This window comes from Aythya marila, assembly GCF_965140915.1.
Source record: "Aythya marila genome assembly, chromosome: 13".
Classification (NCBI taxonomy): domain Eukaryota; kingdom Metazoa; phylum Chordata; class Aves; order Anseriformes; family Anatidae; genus Aythya; species Aythya marila.
Genome location: NC_139054.1, coordinates 8,625,065 through 8,641,895, shown reverse-complemented (window position 1 = coordinate 8,641,895; position 16,831 = coordinate 8,625,065). Strand labels below are relative to the sequence as shown.

The 16,831-nt window shown below is 40.9% G+C and overlaps 1 protein-coding gene across 1 annotated transcript in view; it reads right to left on the bottom strand.

The window, feature by feature from the left end:
- KLHL13 (kelch like family member 13) overlaps window positions 1-8,322 on the bottom strand; it is a 76,964-nt gene extending 68,642 nt beyond the window's left edge. Inside the window, exon 1 of the mRNA XM_082770801.1 lies at window positions 8,250-8,322. The gene's annotated coding sequence lies outside the window, so the exon portion shown is untranslated. The remainder of the gene's footprint in view (window positions 1-8,249) is intronic.
- Between the last annotated feature and the right edge of the window lie 8,509 nt (window positions 8,323-16,831).

Sequence of the window (16,831 nt, the reverse complement as noted above, 5' to 3'; positions counted from 1 at the left end):
ACAACAAAATCACATAGAAAGCTACTCATTAAACAGCAGTAACAGAAAAGAAACAAAACAGTTAAGACTGAATGTCCTGTACTAAAACAAAAGAGTTACCTGAAGATTAGATAAACCACTGCAGTCTTGTTTCATGACACTTGCTTCCTTTTGGTATCCCTCCTTAAACGCATTAGTTTGCTTTTCACAGATACACATTTATGCATGGCAGCCATCAGAAAGACCCATGTTCCAGAACTGAAGGAATATTAATGTGCCAGGGATGACAGACACAATTCATCACAAAGCACTACCCAGTTTGTTTTGGTGAAGGAAAGCAGAAAGATAAGAAATTAGAAAGTCGTTTCTGCTGGCAAGAAGCCCCCTAAGAACAGGGCATAAGAACCAGGCTTCCCACCATCCTGTCTGAGCATTTCACATAAACCTGCATCTATGCAAAGTGGTGTCAGGCTACTCCAGTGACACATACACGCATTACAGTGGAGGTCTTTATGAAGGGCCCTCAGTAAAGAAAAACTAGAACAACGTCAGACTTGTTAGACACATCTGGGATGGCACTGAAACAATAAAGTCAATACAAAGACAGCATTTTTCCTCCAGCCCACTCATTTTTTCCTCCTCCTATTTCTTTTTCCACCATTATTTATTCTTGACTCCATGTGCAGGAGCATAGTGTTGCCATGCAACCTCTTCTTTTGCAGTCTCATTTTCTGGGCCAACTCCCTCCTACCATTAATTGTACTAATGAATAAACAACCTAAACTACTAAAGGCAGCTGATTATGACCATAGTATGGACTCTTTTGTGTGCACATGGGGAAGACAGGACATGGCTGCACAGCAACCCTGCACCATGTCCCACAGCACCCACGAGCCTGGCAGCACAGTAAGAGGCATGCTAGCACTATAGCCTGTTTAAGTTTGTACACCACACCAGCAGACCATTATAGCCTAACCAGATGCTCCCTACAAGGACTCCGAAGGGGTTTATAGGATTATTTGCAGTGGAAAAGCCACATTTATGCCTGCTGAGCATCCTTTTAGCTTGTGAACCTCTGCCCTGGATTTGGATCTCCTCCTTGATACAGCTGTGCCCTAGAAGAGCTCATCACCCGCAGCTGCTGGTCACTGCTGTCTGCCAGAAGGCTACCAGCTGAGCTTCTCTTAAGTACTTTCTAACCTATTTACTTAGGATCAAGAGATAAAAGACTGATTATTTGGGCTGTTCAAACCACCCCAGTTTATTTTGGCTGTCATTCTGCAGAAGAGCTCACAACTGTCTCAACTACCAGAGGTAAGGTTAATAGCCCCCTAAATGAAACATGTAACTCTTCTAAACCTGGAAATGTCTAAACCCAGAGAAGGTATCTCTACCCACATCCCAAAAGAAACTAGGTCTCTTGGCTCACTTATCATCATCCAAAGAATTCATTTTAAAAGAAGGGCAAGTCTTGCTTATACATTTGCTCAGCCCTTTCCAGGGAAACAATTTCACCTAGCTCCCAGAGAAGCTAACTTGCAGAGCTCCACATGCAGGGACAGACACGTGAGCTGCATATTAACACTGCACGTAAGCTTCTGTCCCTGAAAGAAGATGAGATGCTGCTAAGGCCCATCAAGTCGAGTTCAGCCTACAAGTTTTAAAGCACAAAAATGACACCACAATATTCTAAAGTTAGACTGCATGCTTAGCAAGATATTGCCTACAATGCTAACTGCTTTGTTATTCCCCTGTGTCCACCCCACCCACAAACCTCACAAAAATAACAGGTGAAAGAAAGACATAAGTAAGCATAATAAGATTTAGGAACAGAAACTGCCTTTTTGTTCTGCATATGTGAAGCACAGAATTCAAGGTCCTGAACCATCACTGTGGCTCTTAATCAGTAACATTTTTACAATAAAAAAAATTAGAGGATAGTAATACCCTAAGTTAGATGTACTCATAAAAAAAAAAAAAGTTTTTCATTACTGATCAAAATATTTGTAGAAAAAGGCAAGTATTAAAGCCTTTAAATTTAGCATCAACCAAAAATAGCAAGCTTCCTAGAAGTCCATACAATTAAACACATAGGTCAACAAGAAAATTTTATTAATAAAAAAGCAAGGAATTATGATGAAAAAAAACTTCAGGGCCACTGTCTTCTTGTAAAAAGGAGACACTAGGGAAGTTTTATCACAGTTAGTTTAGAGACTCACTGCAAACTCCTCCATGTGTTCAGCCCTACATTAAGAAAAGTTAATCCATTCCTGACAAAATAAATTAGTGTACTTGCAAAGATTTGAGGCAGAGTTTCCCACAGAAAGCGATATCACCAACATCAGTAAGATCACTGGTTGAATTGATGACACTTTTCCACCACCTCCAAGATATCAGCTATCACAATTATGTCATTACTGCTCTCCTTTAAATAATAAAACTCCTAGTTTGGACATGAAAGACAAAATTTTCAGAGACAAGGGAAAATACAGTACCAAGCACCACCTGAATTACGTAACACCCAATACTAACCCTTCTGTCATTAGAGGTGCCAGTGCTTTATACTGCCCATAACTAATTAAAAAGAGTAAGTGAACACTTCACTTTACCTTTACTTCTCCATGACAAGTGTGACTAGCCACAAGAGATTGGTCTGATTTGCATAGCCACTGAGAAAGCAAATGTAAGACTACTTGAGCAGTCTAGTAAATCGAATTCAATATTGCTTAGTTGTCTAGATTTAGCCTTCAGTTCTTTTGTGGCTGAAGTATTTAATCCAAAATTCATTGTTTGAAGGCATAAACTTGTAAGTCTTAGTTTATACAAAATCTCTCTCATGGGGCACATGCCTTGATAGAAATATTTCAGTTCCATTTAGTGCCATATAAAAACAAGTTCAGAATATTGGACACAAAAGTCCAGCTTGAAATTCTAGATTTAACATCATTTTAGATTTTTCATGGCTGGTTAATTACAAGTTCAACAGCAAAGAGAGCAAAACTGGTTAAATGTTGTTCTTGTTAAAAGCTTTCAATATAAACAGGTAATAGCACTAGTAGTAAGCAACAGCAATAGGACTATGTATCTATTTTGTAACTTCTAGTTGCTACCACATAAAAAGTTATTAACAAGTAACGAGCTGAAAGATGACTGGGGTGGAGACAAGGGGGAAATAAACTATTAATATGTCTTCTACAACTCTGGCACCCACGGTAGATAATCAACTTCTAAAAAAAACACAGAATATGTGCCAAAGCGCGTAGGATTCTAGCACCACTCGTGGCTTTCTTTAAATAACGGATGTGCTACTCACTTCCTCTCTTCTATTCAAAATCTGTGGGCAGCCATAAACTTGCCCAGAACCATGCCTGTTTCGTAATAGTGAAGGTATTTGAAAGCCAGGTGCTGAGAAGCCAGAGTTGACAAGGCATACGAGCAACGCATCTCCTCCTCACGAGCAGGACGCAGGCCAGCGCTCTGATTCCTCACAGACAACAGCTTTCCCTCTCCCGTCTTCCAGTGAATTCATGCTCTCATGTCAACTCAGGCCTCCAGTAAAATATTTACACGGATCATTCAGCTCCTATGCAAGTAGAAAGCTAGCTAGCTAGCTTCAGAAGAGCAGCTCGAGGAACACCTCTTCAAAGGCACCTGCAGATGTGACCACTTGGAGGTGTGAGCACTGCCTCGGTCCCGCCAGGCTGCCTGCTGCTGCATCCCTCCAGCCCCAGCACGCGCTGGGAGCAGTCCTGCCTCCCTTCCACTCACCTCCAGCCACATCATTCCTGCTCTACTTGTGGGAGCGATATCAAGGTGTAGCCACAGGGTGAATTAAGCTGATAAAAAACTTACTGAGTTAGCTTCCCATGAGATAAGCAGCATGAAAGTAATCATCCCACAAACACGCAAGCGTTAGCTCTGCAAGGAGGTGCAGCAACAGTTTGCAGCATAGGCCAGGGGCGGGATCACACAAAGTAGCGTCTGGTAAGGTACCTGCAGCACCAAACTGTCTCCGAAGTATCTAGCACCAGATTTAGCTCTTGAGCATGTATCTTCTGGTAATTTTTCAATCCTTAACACATTCATGAATAAGTCTTAAAATTTTAAATTAACAAAAGAAGTGAAAATGTGGCATTTGTGTCTTACAGAATTATGTACGCATATAGAATACATTACTACATAAAACAAATAGAGCTTCAACTTTAGAGAGCTAGATTTTGTGCCGATACAGTAAAAACCTGCGGGATATTTCAGATAATTTTTAACATACGGCTGGATATTTTAAATTAGTATTACTAGATAAGGTCACTTCTTCAAAAGAATCAAGGTTTCCATGATGCTAATGAAATGCACATGAAACTCACTCAACTTGGAAACAGAACAGACCACTTACACGAAGATCCTAGAGAATAATCAGGAAAATTGAACTGGATTGAAATGCATGTGAGACTGATACTCTTTAATATGGAAATGGAAAAGTTATTAACTATCCACAAACTTTAAGCAACTACTAGATGGGGCTAAATCTGAGAATTTCTTCGACATCAAAACTTCTGCTTACTATCTATTTTCATTTCTACTTTCACCTGTACATAAGCATTCTCACACTGTAAATATTTCCTATTAAAACAACCAAGCAAAAAAGCTTTAGAAATGGGCAATGAAGTAATTGGCACTGCCAACAAATCTCACATTTTTCACATCTATAGAATACATCAGCAAGCAGCTGCATCAATCACAAAGAAAAACTTACAACAAAAGCCCCAAGAAATCATATGACCAGCATCATTTGTATTTACAACAAATCACTGTTTCCACAAAACGAAACAAAAAGAATTATTTCCTGCAGCAAGTTTAAAGCAAAAACATTAACTAACACCAAAAATCCATAGCTACTGCATTCTCCAGGAAAAATTAATACATCGTATTCACTTAAAAATAGCTTCTCAAAATAGGCATCAAGTTCTTTATAGTACACTGGCTATGGGAAAATTTTCAAGTTTTTTTTTTGGATTAATCTTTGGAAACACATAAGCCAATTAAAGGAGTTGTATGCAAATTTTGTCCCAGTTTGCAAGCTCTTCTTGGGTTCACACAGATCCCTTCCTACCTCACAATCCAGAAGGTATCTTCAAGAATCCACTTCTGAAACATTCCTGTCACCAATATCAAGTCACACATTAAAAATCCCTGTATCTCACATCTCAAGGCACCCACAGCTTAGTTCACTTGTCATTCCCTTCTGACACAGGATACAGGCAATCTTCATTATGCAGCATAAGCGTGCTTTCACCCTGAAACAGCTACTACTGTGTAGAACCCTTGGAGACAAAACACAAATATGCTTTATGTAAATAATTCAGATGAAAACAACAAGTCTACAAAGCAGCTCTTATCCTGAGTATCCATTGAAAGGATGCCTTTTTCTTCCAGAGACTATTATCTAACCTTTCTTTATTACCCCCTAGTTTTTCGAAGACCCTTTGCTTAAAGATGGCAAATATACTATTCATAATTTCTTACATACTAACTTTCTGAAGATTTCCATGCAGTGCTAATCTCCCAATTTTAAGAATTCTACTACATCACAAACAGTTGAAAGAAAACCACATATGTTTTCATGCGGTATTCTGACAGCGGAATACAGCTGTGAGAATCTTTAAAAAGTTCAGAGCAGACAACCTTGAAAGAGAAGCAGAACATATGTTGCCCCATCCATTTAAGCTCTTACCTACCTCCCACTCACACTGACACCCATAAACACCATGCCAGATTTGTGATAAAGACATCTATCCATGTGAACCTAGCCTGGGGCCATCTAAGTCAACTTTCACAAGCTATTAAGAGTCGTTAGAAAAATTTTCTACTATTGATACAGTGCAACGGTCAAACACTGAAACCCTTCTCTCTGAGGCAGCTAGCATTTAACAAATAGTTCCATTTGTTGAATCTTGCCACGCTACAGTTTCTCAGAAAGTTTTGCCAGCACAGATATATCAAGTAAAAGACTAACAACAACAAAAAAGTAAATGTATTTAGCATCACAGCTACTTCAGCACTATAACAATGAAAAAGAACATTTTTGACAACTTCGTTTATAGTGTTCGTGGAGGTGATATAGTAACACTAGTAGAAACTTCTAGGAGAACACACTGCAAATTCAGGTGGAGTCTCTACCAACATGTTTCTTTGTAGTGTAAACTAGTTACCCCTTTCTAATAGCTGGACCACAGTAAGAACATACAGCCCCTGAAAACAGAGGTTATGCCTTTATATCCAGGCATCCTGGGCTTGATCTCCACTGTCGAAGAACTATATACAAGTATATTGACATACACTGAAAGTGAGACAGTTTGGTATAGGTTTTTTGTTTCTTTTTAAAGGACTGCCAGCATTTTTATCAGCTTGATGCAAAATAGAAGGAAAAAAGATATTTAAGGTTACTACAACTCAGAGGAAAGAAGCAAGGTTTTACTGTGTGCCCAATCCCACCATGCATCTAGCCAGTTCACACACCAGTAAAAGAGCCCTCTCTGCAGCAGCTACATTTCACTTCCCCTCTGAGTCCCCTTACAGCTTAAAGAAGGATTCATCATCAGTCTCTTATGCACTGCCTTCTATAGCGGTATCAGCTGAACATCCTCCCTCCCTGCTTCGCCCCACTCAGCCCTGTGTTAAGTAAGCCTCACAGGCTGTTTGAGATAAGCCCAGTGCTCATCATCTCCCCAAGGCCACGCCGTCCCATCATTTGCAGGACCGCAAACTGAATCAGAGAGTTTTGTTTGTTACAAGCCTTGTTTTCTAGCCAGATAAGTTTGCTGATCTGCTTCATGTCTGGGAATCACCAAAAGCTGTACTGGTGTGACCACAAGCAGCAAAATTCCTCAAGACACCATTACTGCTACAGACCAGGTACAGCTGAACCATGACCTCAGATGACTTGGAGCTTAGTGAACCTTTTGCAGAACTGCAGAAGAAACACAAAAATAATAAAAAAAATATTGGCTTGGGCAAAGTCACTCTAATTCATTTTTGACACCTGGTGTTGAGCCAATGCTCACAAGAAACAGTCTTGCTTCTTTGAAGCAGAGCAGCATGCTAATTTGTGCTGGCAGCGCACTGCAATTTTCTGAACTTCAGAAGTGAAGGAAAATGTTTAGAAGCACAATTTTGAAAATCACAGAATCAAAGAGATCATAAGAAGTGCATTCCAGATATCATTTAGCCCTAGTTACCATCCAAACTTTTCACTATCACCACTCTGCAGTGCATTAAGTGGGACTGCAGAACAGGCTTTACCGTGAAATCAGAGAAGTGGGGAGAGCGCCCTGAAGGTTCTTCATTAGCATTATCTCTGTGTGTAGCTCACTGGGGAAAGAATAAGGAAGACTCCTCCGTGGCATCCTATTCAAATTCATGAGCCATATTTAAATGGGTGAGGGAGATATTGCTGATGAGCACTTCACAGCAAGTCCAAGTCACCATCAGTTTCATTAACGCTCAGAACAGTCAAGCTCGAGAGACCCTCGCCATACAAAAACTGATGCACACCTAGCGTCTCCTGAATTACACAAAGAGCCCAAGGCTCTCAAATTAATATCGCTCTTTTCTCATGAGGATAGAAAGTCCTGAACAGGACCTAATAAAAGCAGTTCTCGGCCTAAATTTTACGCGAGTAGGGTGAAGAGAAGACCAGCAAGTTGATTACAACCTACAGTTAGCTACATCCCCATCCCCAATGCCTGCACCTTAGAAACAACCCCTAACACTCCTTCATCCACCCAGAGCTCAGCAGCCCTATTCAGAGCCCACAGCACCCCCGATGAGCTGAAGAACCCCGGGGGGGGGAAGCAACGACCCCCGGGGCCGCAGAAGAGCGCCGGGAAAGGCGAATCGAAGACGCTTTGAGCCCTCGGAGGTGCACGGAGCGCCCGAGCCCCGTCCCGGCGCTAAGGGCAGCTCCAGCGGGGGCAGCCCCGCTCTGCCCCCTCCGCGCACCCCCCAACCCCAGCCCTCCCCCCCCGGTACCTCACAGGGGCTCCCGATGGCCGAAGGGGCTCCCCCCTTTCCCTCCTGAGCACCCCAGCAGCCCCCCCCCCAGGGCACACGAGCGACCCCCGCCGCAAACCGAGCGCCCTCCCCGCAACCCGCGGCTGCGAGCGGCGCTCCCCTCCCCGCGTCCTCGCAGCGCAGCGGGCAAAGCCCTCCCCACCGCCACCTCGAGCCCCGCGGGACAAGCGGGGAGCGCCCCCCACGTTCCCCTCCCTCACCTGCGAGCCGCGGCCGCCCACCCGGCCCCGGCCGCGGGCCCCGCTCCGCAGCGCTCCCAAAGTCCCGAGCGCGGCCCGGGAGCGCGGCCCCGCTCCCCGCGCCCGCCCGCCGCCGCCTGGCCCCGCCTCCCGGCACCGCACGTCACGGCCCGCGCCAACACGGCGGGACACGGCGCAGGCGCCTACGGCAGCGGTGCCGGGAGGGGGGGGAAGGAGAGGCAGGAGGAGCTGGGAGGGGAGGGGAGGGGCGGTGGAGGGGGCGGGGTCATGGAGGCTGTGTGGTGACAGGAGGTGGCAGCAGGGGTAGGGGGCTCGGTGGTGGTCCCACACGGCTGTGTGTTCTCCTGGAGCGTGCCCGTGTGAAAGTTACCCCGAATCAGTTAAAAATCCTATTTAATAAGAGCTACTGTGCCTCCACGCTGCGAAGCTCAGCTAATATGAGCGATGGGTGTCCAAAAATAGCTTCCAATGGGGATTAATTTGGGATCAGCTTTACTAGCAAGTGAGAGGACAGTCCCAAGCTGCTCTCTGGGCTGTAACATGTAGTGCTGGAAAGCTCAGAATTGCTTCACCCGCTCTTGTAGCGCTGCAGTATGGTGAAGTCTCCTCACAGCACAATTCTCTCTTTCATGTGGCCCTCATCTGGGGACTGCTGTTCTGCCTGTATTGTTTCCTGTAAACACAGCTTCAATTACTAAACCCCCAACACTCAGCAAATTTTTGACTCTAGGTAATCCTACGGTAATAACACCCTAGTTAAACCCAGTCAACCCTAATGAAGATACAGGAATTTCAGCAATGCAATTGAGGGCAGAACTTGATGCAAAATTAATTATGAAGCTGTAGCATGGCTCCTCATGGCAGCTCTGTAACTTCAGCTTGGTAACTATTTTTGTCTTGAAAAATGTCAGCTTAAAGAAAAGGTTATGCAAAATTTGAGAACATGCCATACCATTTGAGAGTTGCCCATCCCCAATGTTGCTTGCTTTTAAAGCTGTCTTTTATATAGAAATTTTCAAAGCCGTTCTGTTAAAGGCAGAGCACCATCTGGGTCAGAGGGAAAGCATTTCTAGTCAAGTAACTAATGGATTTTGCTATGGATAGTTTCATGTTCACTTCTGTTCTCACATCATTAACATCAACTGAGGCAACCTTCAGCACAAAAAAACAACTTATCACTACACACAAGCTGACAAGAAATTCAGTGTCTCGCTTGCAGAAGAAAGCATTTTTTGTGTATATATTTTCTGACTTCTGTCCATGAAAATGACCCCTTGATAAGCCAATACCTATCTCTACTTCTCTTCACAAAACTTGGGAAGAAAAGCATCTCTGCTGAGAAAAGACACTGAGATAGTGACACACTGGATATCTCACAAATGTTCCCAAATAGAAGAAAAACTCTTGGGACTGCTTACTCATAGTGTTTTACAAATGGCTTGTAATTATGAGTTCTTCATCTTTCTCCTTACTTATCTCCATTAGAAAGAAAGTGAAATCTATGTTTTAAATAGACTGTAGTTATAAAGCACATACCCTTTAAACACAAACCTCTTGCAGCTCTTTGTACTCACAAGGCAAGGTAGTGTCTCCAGTGCACATTTAACACAGGCTCTTGTCCAAGTTTCAAGCCGATCCCACATTCCTAGCCACACAGAAACTTTCTGACCCTCATTGCTTGCTGACATGGCAGAAGGTGAGTTTTTTTTACAGCCCAGGTTTGATCTCATTTCATTTTTCTCTCATTTTTCTCTCTCTCTCTCTCTTTTTTTTTTTTTTTTTTTTTTTTTTGCAAAGGACTTGGCAAACAAATCAGGTGTTCCAGTGTTCTTCTAGCTGTTCCACCCTTAACACCAGGCAAGTTTTCTGAGGCTTATGCAGGGCCTCATGGCACCAAGGCCCATGAAAATTCCTCTGGAAACCCCCAGGAGACCACAGCACAGCAAGGAAAGCAAAGGGCTGAAAATCTCAGTTCATCTAACCTATGTTTTGTCACTAAGGATTCACACTTCTTGTGAAATGCAGTCTTACTGAAATTGCATGTAGTAGAGCTGCTCAAATGTTATTTTGTTGTTAATAAAATTATTCTAAAACACTCTTCTACAAAGTTTTGATATCTCTGTTATGTATTTCTTTGTGAGAAATTCAACTTAAATTTGCTGCAGAATCTCTCTGTCATCTCAAACTATAAACATGACACAAGACAAATACACAAATTTATTAATATAAAACTACTTGCAAGGTAAGTCCTTTATACATGACTTTACCACCACACTGTAACCACAAATGCTTCCTATTAAAGTCTACAAATAGTGAAATTCCTTTCAAAAAAAAGCATTCTAAGTACACAAATCTGACATTTGATAACTGCATTGAGCACAATTTATTGTCACAGTATATATTTTCAACATCTAACAGCAGTACAAGGAATGAACAAAACTACCAGTTCAGACAACCGCATTTATACTCACTTTACAGCCATTTTGCATTAATATTACAAATTAGACAAAGAGAACAATACCCATTAAGCAAGAGTATTTCTCCTTCCAAAATTTTACTTGATTTATTTAAAAAGAAAAAATAATTCATACCCAGCACCTGAGCTATAAGCATCTCATTCTGAACATATGCCATAAAGTATAACAAAGTCTATTATAAAGCTGAATGCAGAACTTGGGTGGAAGAGGAACTAAGCTCTATTAAGCTTCAATTGCTTGTGACAAGGTATATTCATTATTCACAGTTCTGCAGATATTTGCAGGTGAAGTTAGCTTGAGCATGTAAGTAGTTCCAGTGTAAGTACCCACAGACACGTACTTACAGCAGCCCTTCCCCAGCTGTTCTGACTTGCTTTGACTGCCAAAGAGAACTGTACAATCCAGGCCCCCTTCTACAAGTGGTCCGAGGGCAATGCTTTAGATAGAGAGGCATCTCTCTGCCACTAGGTCTTGAAGTGAGCTCATGTGGTCCATGAGCCCTGCTTTTGCTTCCCATTCCCCTCTTGGCATTTTTGTGTGCTGCAGTTTGGAAAACGGTTACTTTCAGGATCACGTTCGTCATGCTTTCTCTGCAGTGAAAGTATTCCGTTCCAGTAAATCTGCATATTCATGCCACAGTAACAGCCTGAAAAAAATAAGAGATGGGGTGCATGTATGTCAATCGCTAAACACAGAAAACATTTTCCATTAAGAAATCATCCCTTTCAAGTATTGGTAAAGCTCTCAACTTTCCCCCTCACCCACAGCTATAGCCATCTTGATTCCATCCATGTGCACATCTTTCATCATATTTGCAAAGTTCATGGACTGGTCTGGTCCCTACTAATGCACAGCAAATCCCGCATAGCCATTTTTTTCAAAGTCATTTTATTAACTTGGAATAAAAAGCCATATTTACACCTGTTCAGGGGAGCTCTCACAGGCAGACACCACAGTGTCCTGCTCCATCTCCATTTCCAGCAGCAGTCGCGAAGCAGCAGACATTTTCTAGGAAGTCCAGCATGAAAGTGCCTCTCCCATTTTCCAGGTATTTCCTGCAAGGAGAGGCTGTGCCCCAATCCAGAAGTGCAAACTGCAACAAGCTTGGTGCCCAAAGTGGAAAAAGGGAAGTGTCAACCTTCCAGGTTGGTGCTTTAGGGCAGAGAAAGAACTATAAGCTGGGTGGGTGGGTGACTTGTATGCAATCTTGTAGACATGCCCTCAAAATAAATTACACTAAAAATATATTAAAGCTTGGTGCAAAAGATATTTGAAATGTCTTTGAAATTTGTTTGAAATTTCATGTTTGACCACACAAAACTACTAGATGTATCACAGTTTTCCTCTGTCCTTAGAAGAGGAAATATCTGCCTGCTCTGTGCTGTCCAATACTAGCATTTTAAATGACAGTTACAATACAGAAAAACTATTCATGTGCAAGCCTTGATTTTCAGCCTTTTTTACCATTCACAGTCATTTCCTCGTGTGCAACAGGGGTAAAACACCAACCTAACAACTGTTTGTTTTTTTTTAATACCACTTTTAACATCTTGCCTCTCCTAGCCGTTGGTACAATCTCCCACCACAGAAATGACAGTATTGGGGCAGCAGAGAATCACACACTGTTTTGACAGCCTGCCCTTCTCTTCCAGGCAAAAATGCAAGAGATCAAGGAACAAATCAGCATAAATATCACTGCTATTCTCAGAGAAACATTTTCGATGTAAATGGAGCATTTCACTAGAGAGAAACAGTCAAGATATTAAAATATGTAGGAAGGGGGAATTATTTTGGCCACCGAGCATTAAAATTCAACATGTGTGGGAAAAAAAAAAAAAAAAAAAAAAAAAAAAAAAAAAAAAAAGCAAAAACGTTCAATATACAATTGATCAAAACCTTGGGAGTTTGGAAAGATAAATGAAATGTGAAAAGAGTGAAAGGAAGGATGGGAAAATCAGAGGAGAGTTCTGCAGGGAGTACAGTCAGTAAATAACATTCTGGCAGAGAGAAGGACAGCCAGTGCAATCTGAGGTTTAAATGCCTCAGGAATTTTGAGTAGTTGCAAAATTTAACATAGCTATTAAGACAGTATCTGACCTAAATGCACCACTTACATCCTTAAATTGTCTAGTGCTAAAGTAACCTCTATAATTTGTGAACATGAAGGACCAAAGTAAAAATAACACTGATGTTTTAATACAATTTTTTAAGTCACAAATAATAAGACTGCTGATTGAGCTAGTCTTTATAAGAAATACAGTGGATCTTGTTTTTATATCGGCTTTGTATAAATGAGTAAAGTCAGGAAGAGAGAGACCATTGTTTCCTTTCATCACCAGAGGTCCATTGCATAGTCTACAAGTTAGTATGGTGGACAAACAAAATGTTCTACACTCTTAGTCTTGCAAATTCTTGTAAGATTGCAACATTTACATTTACAATAAGGACTTCCTCATCTTCAGTGTTTTGAAAGACTTCCGTGGACACATAAGCACTGACAAATAACAAGCCTTTATCAACTGCAGTCTTCCAGTCCCTGGCCATAGTTTTCCTTTACTTCTAAGGAATTCTTTCAAAGAAAATATATAGCAATGAAGCTTGCTCATTTCCTCCAAAGTCATTTTACAGTTCCTCATGTTTTTTTTTCCTCCAGCTAATCTCAATGAAGCAGAATTTTAGATTTGGAGGAACAGATATTTTAAAAATAGACTTCTTTATGCTATCATAATAAAAGCATCTGTCAGATGACTGGTAATTGGTCAGCCGAGGCAGGGAGCTTTGCAAAGCTGTAGGCAGTGCCAGAGGACTCAGTCAAGCTGTTTGTTTGGCAGCTCAGGTGTTTTTCTGCAATAACATTTATTTGTAAGTCATAAAGGCATTTTCTTGTAAATTCTTTCATTGCTGTCTTTGAGATATATTTTTGTAAAGAGTAGTCAGGCTACTTAATTTCTGAGTTGTATTGTTTCTCTGCATATCTCTGTTTTTTAATTTCTGAGACAGTAAGGAGAGGGGTGGGCATTTGAGTTCGAGACATAGATCATAGATTTTCAGCAAGTTGAAAGTTTCAGTTATCTGACTTTTTAAGCCAGACTTGTATATTCATGCTCCTTTTTCCAGGGTTTTGCTTTCTATCTCAACTTACTGTCTTGGGAAAAATATCCAAATGTAACACTTTTTCATTATTGAGCAATTAGTGAAGCAAGTAAAGAAATGCTCCAAAAAAGTCAAAGGAAAAGAGCAAAAAACAATATTCAGGTTCAGCTATACACATTTCCAAAATGTACTATGTACTAGCTTTTTTCTTTAAATACCTATATAGCAAAACATGCAAACATTAAGCTTTGAGGTGCTATCATGGGGTTGCTTTATCATTCATTAAATAATTACTTTATTTTTTAGCATATATAAGTTCCAAGAGCCAACAACAATCCAGGGCTAATCAATGTCTTCTACAATTTGTCACTGTTCTTCTGGTTTGGGCAATAACTACAAAATGATTTTTTATTATTTTTTTTTTGCACGGAATCACTAGTCACTGAAGATAACTATTTCCATCACTATAGATTAGTTCCAGGCTAAACAGTTTGTAATAGCACATTTATATGCCTTTGTTCCTCACTGGCAAATGGTACCAATTCCTTGTGTATAACTGCAGGTAGACTTTAAGAACAAGAGGAATTTTTACTTCTTTTTTTTTTTTTCTTTTTCTCAAACTTCAGTAAAATCATCTTGATTTTGAGTCATAAAACTTACTTAAAAAGAGGAAACAGGGAGCTTAACACTCCTTGTCTTGCCAGGAGTAAGGAAGGATAAAGAAGCAAACTTTCACCTCCCTTCCTGTTCCCACAGGTAGGGAAGGATAAGGAACAAGCACCAGCAGAGGAAGCTCTGCTCCAGCCAACAGAGTTCAGCAGGATACAGGAAAAATGGCCTGTGCCAGATATGGGGCTTATGTATAGAATTTCCCCTGGAGCAGTAGGGAAAACAGTGACTTTGGATGAAGTAATAGAATAGTGCAATCCGTTGCTCAAGCTGTATGGCATAACCCATACTAGCTTGGCATCTGGACATTTCTTCCCATAGAAGAAAGCAGTACATCTTTGTTTCCTTCTACATGAGCACTAAGGGTAAAAAATAAATAAATAAATACATAAATAAATAAATAAATAAATAACAACCCCTGTGCGTCTTATTAAATTATCGTTTCTCACGTGATATCAAAGCAAGATACAGACTTCTGTCATTTGTGCTTTTTAGTATCATGAACAAATGATTAAAAGCAAGATTTTTCTTGTCTTCTGGAAACACTCATGCTGATTTCTGGAGTGCTGCTGATGTGCACAAGATCTGATCAAAGGTGGTTATGACACAGTATAGCTATGTTCTAGCAGAAGACCTACTGTTACTTCTAACATCACAAAAGCAGTACAAGCAAACAACTGTATGTTCTTGTTCCCTAGAATGTAAGCTAAGTCTTTCCACAGCAATTAATAACTCTTACACTCAAGCAATCCATCTTTAGGTTAATTTCCACTTAAAGATTACAATCAATATAAAATAAATTACTGATTGCTGCCAGGAAATACATTAACAAATCTGTCTCCAAGCAAAAACAGCTCAATGGTTCCAAGTGGAGCAAATTTAGTAACTGTCAGTGATTTGGAAGTTCTCATTAATCAGCTGAGCTGACCCACTAGTAAAGAAGCTTAGTACACACTGAACTGCTCCTGAGCCAGGTCATGGAAACAATACAGGACTATCCAGTGTGTATTTCCAAAAGTGATACTTCAAAAAGAAGTTTCAAGTTGTCACAGGGCAAAATGTATTGCCTCCTCAGATGTTCCTAAAAACAATAGAGCACTTGTTAAACTTAAATGCTCTCCTACCCCAAGGCAAAAAATAGTGACAGATTTAGACACAGCTACAAGGCCAAAGCTGGACTGCAGGAGCAGCAGTGAATTATTTATTTGCTGTTATTTCTTCAGAGATAAATCACAAAAAAATGCTTGCTCCACTGAGATATCACAGGGTGCACACAGGATCAGAACCTCAAGAAAAGGGCATATTATTGTTACAGGATGCAGAATCTGTATGGATATAAATCCTTAGTTATGAGTTGTGACTGTACTAAGAGTCCATGCCCTTATCTTTCTGACTAGCAAAAAGGTATTGACTGTGGAGGAAAAACAGAGAAACCATCCAATCTTTTACATTAGCAGTAGCAGAACATTTCAGCACACAGAACTGGTTAAGACCAAGATTTGCAAGACCAGAGAGGACTGAATTGAATTTTAAGGACCCCCTCCCTTGAGCCCAACTAAATGAAATGAGGTAAAAGTCACAAACAAAAATACAACATAACACACATCAGAAGAGAAATGAGCAACTCATAAGCATCACAGCCCAGACACTGAACAGCTCTATCACTCCGCAAGATCTGCCTGGGGATTTCTGTTCTGACCAGAGATTTACTCCCTTTATGAGCTGTCTAATATGGGCTTAATTTCACGGGCACATTTTGCAATAAACAGCAGCAATCACTCCAAAATATCACAGTTTCACTACTTCTGTTCAATTTCCCATAAAGTGTATTGCCATGTAGGGAAAGAAAGAGCAAAAGCTCCTGAATATATGAGCTTAGTACACATTGCTAGGTCATTCTTCCAGGTAGAAGATAAGAAATGATGGAAGATCCCTGAAAAGCTGCTTGGCAGGCACATCTACTACCTATTGACTTGGATGTTTTTTGTTGTTTACACACATTTTCAGCTCCTCCTCTCCTCAGATGTAAAAGCTACATTTTGTGTATGAGAAAAAGGGGGCACAGCAAAGACTGCCAATGCTTCTAGAAATCTTGATCACCATGGGCCCTCTTCACTGTGCCTCTGGGCCTGTAAACCCCCTGCTTGCTTTGCTGCCAGGGAGGAAATAGTCTCCTAATTTTAAAAATTTGATTCTCTGTTTTTTGGCAGAAATTCTCAGCAGTATACAATTCTCCCTTCAATGAGACAAAATGAATTAGCATTAAATGGGGGTTGTAAATTACAGGTCATCAGTATTGGCAGAGAAATTATAGGTGTTCAGCATCACAATATATACTAGAGG